Raw genomic sequence first — 3,215 nt, forward strand, 5'->3', positions numbered from 1 at the left:
TTATTATATTTTATTTAAAAATTATGAGTTTAATAAGTGAAATAAAAATTTGAAATTTTTACTTGTCCATTTTATTTAATTTATATAAATAATTTAAAATTTATAAAATATTAAATTTATTTAATTTAAAATTTATAAAAAGTAATTATAAAAATAATTATTCTATCTTTTAAATTCTATAAAAATGTATGAGTTTAATAAGTGAAAAAATTTGAAAATGTTTATTTATCCGTTGTATTTAATTTATATAAATAATTTAAAATTTATAAAAGGTAAATATTAATGAATGGTCATATAAAATAATTATAAGAAGTATTTATATTAATAATTATTTTATCTTTTAAAATTTATAAAAAGTAATTATAAAAGTAATTTTGAATTTATCTAATTTAAATTATTTATATAAATAATTAATTTATCTAATTTGAAAATGTTTATTAATCTAATTTAAAATTTATAAAAAATCAATGCCATTTTCAATGAAATGATCATTTTCAATATTTTATAAAAAGAACACCTTAAAGATCCATTCTATACAATATAAAACTTAACACAAATTACTATTGTCATTTTTTATACGTATTACAAATAAGAGAAGGGATGACAACAATGTAAATTGAACCCTAGTTTTGGATTCCAACAAAAGAGATTATTCACTACTTCCTTATGTTGTTAATAGTCAAATATAAAATTAATTCATTATATATTGGTTAATTATTCTTATTTGATTTATTTATCAATATTTTATAGATTATTATATGATATATTAATAGTGGAGATTTAACTCCACAAGTGAGCAAAGGAGGCCTTGACGATGTTAGTAAAGTTGAAGTTTAGGAATCTTGATAGCTCAAGTTGAGTCTCACACAATATGAATCATGTGTGAACTCTCTTTAAATTTATAACTTATTATGATCTAAGTTTAGAAATACTTTAAAAATTAATTTATCATACCTAAAATGCTTGATTTTGATTAAAATGATTAGAATGCACACTATTTATTTTGTAACCTCAAAAAATAATTAACAACATGCTATGGTTTTTTAACCGTAGTTATGGAAATAAAAAAATTTAAAATATATTATATGTCTCTATACTCTTTATAAATTTGAAATTTAATCCTTATATTTTTATTTTAAGAAATCAATTTTTTTATTTTTAAAATTTTAAAATTCAAGTTTAACTATTGACTTTGTTAATTTTTATTTGTTAAGTTTGTTTGTGTGATATTCTGAAGAAAAAACTCACTTGTTAGCTATGTAACTAAAAAATAAAACACTAGTAAACATAAATTTAACGAAATAATTCTAATACTATTAATAGTTGGACCTAAATTTTAAAATATAAAAAAATAAATTTTTATAAATATAAATATAATAATTCAAATTCAAATTTTGAAGGAGTAAAAATTTGATGCCAAATGTGTCAAACAATTAACTATTTTATATATTAAAAAATATTTATAGTAAAATTTATCCAATAAAACCATGAATAAAAAGAATATACTAATTCAAATAATTTTTGTTCATTACTTTGACGTGAAGCCTACGGCTGGAAAAATAGAGCCGTTTACTTTTCTGTTAATATATTAAATAATTCAGTTGTAATCCAAGAATTAAAAGATCTAGTCAAGTGATAAAAAGGGCAAAAAAAAAAAAAGCGGCTGAAATGATTGACGAAGACATTGTTCATACTATAATTAAAAGTTTATTTGCAGCCTAATGGGCGGAAGGGTGTTGGTATTATCGTCACCATTCTCTCTCTTCATTTTCAATGTATTTCTCCTTTATGCATGACGCAATGCAAGAAATACTGCCTCTAAATCAGGCTGCCTTTCTTTCAATTTTTTCAGACGTTTTGCATGCTGTTTATGAACGAATTACTAATTCAAATTATTTCATCTTTTGTAGATTGGGATTCAAACTACAAATAGTACCCTATAAGAAAATCAAGATAGGGTAACTTTTTTTATAAGATGTAAGAATAGAGATTGTAGAGGGATTTACATAATTATTACTTCGCTTGTGATTTAGGTTATATTACATTATTAATCATTAAATTATGAATAAATTTTTATTTTAATTATTTAAGTAAAAAATTATAATTTGATCACTTAACTATTTAAAATTTTTATTTAAGTCATCAAACTTTTAAAATCTATATTATATAATTTTTTTTGTTCGTATTGTCTGCACCCTTCTCTTCTTCATTTCAGTTTTTTATAAAACAACTTTGAACGTCACAAATCTATGAACCAAAATTCAAACAATTTTTTTCTTCGATCTTTGACATTGACTGTCAAATCGGCTTGGATCTAAGGTATGTTCTTCTACTTTTCGATGAGTACTGATCCACATTATCGATCGTCGAATCGTTGCTTGGAGCTCACTGGTGAAACTTTAAAAAAGAAAAAACTTTCCAATCCAGCAAGTTAAATAAAAACTTTTAAATAGTTCAATACCTTAAATAAAAAATTTTCGAATAGTTCAGTGATCAAATTGTCACTTTTTTTAATTAAGTGACTAAAACGAAATCTTACTCATAATTTAGTCACTGATGATATAGTTTAACATAACTTGTAAAAGTATTATTTATTATTTATATTTTTAATTTTTACAATTACAAAAGATAAATTTATTCAAATTATTCGCTAAATTAGGCTTATATGCTTTTTTTTAATTCGCCTTTTAGGCTTATTTTTTAATTAGGAAAATAGGTTTTTTTGGAAAGAGTGTGAAAGTGTGTCCAACTGGGTGCGCTTTCCTCCAACGGTAATTTCCACAGCGGCTTTTTGTACGTTGGAAATGGTAAAAAATTTTAAAGGCCAACGGTAAAATCTTTTTCCTATAAATATATGCAATTGAATGAGATTAACCAAAAAGGGGTTAATGACTTGAGTTTCAAAATCTAATTTGGGTTAAATTAATAATAAGTTTTATCTTTTATCCCCACCTTCAGAAAAAAATAAAGCATAGGTATTTCGGGGCTGTCGTTCATTAGATTTTTCTGAAAGGTAACTATCTCAGTTTCATATCATATAGAAATTTATATAAACTTCTTCCTTATAAAAAAGAACTACGTCATTTTTCATTTTTTTACTTAAATCCAACTTTCTCTATTCTCTCTAAACTTTCAATTCTCTTAACTGTCTCAATTTTATCAAATTTTGTTCTAAATTTTACGATACACTTGTTTTAAAATATTATAGTTTTATT

The sequence above is a fragment of the Gossypium arboreum genome, chromosome 4 (assembly GCF_025698485.1).
Source record: "Gossypium arboreum isolate Shixiya-1 chromosome 4, ASM2569848v2, whole genome shotgun sequence".
NCBI lineage: Eukaryota > Viridiplantae > Streptophyta > Magnoliopsida > Malvales > Malvaceae > Gossypium > Gossypium arboreum.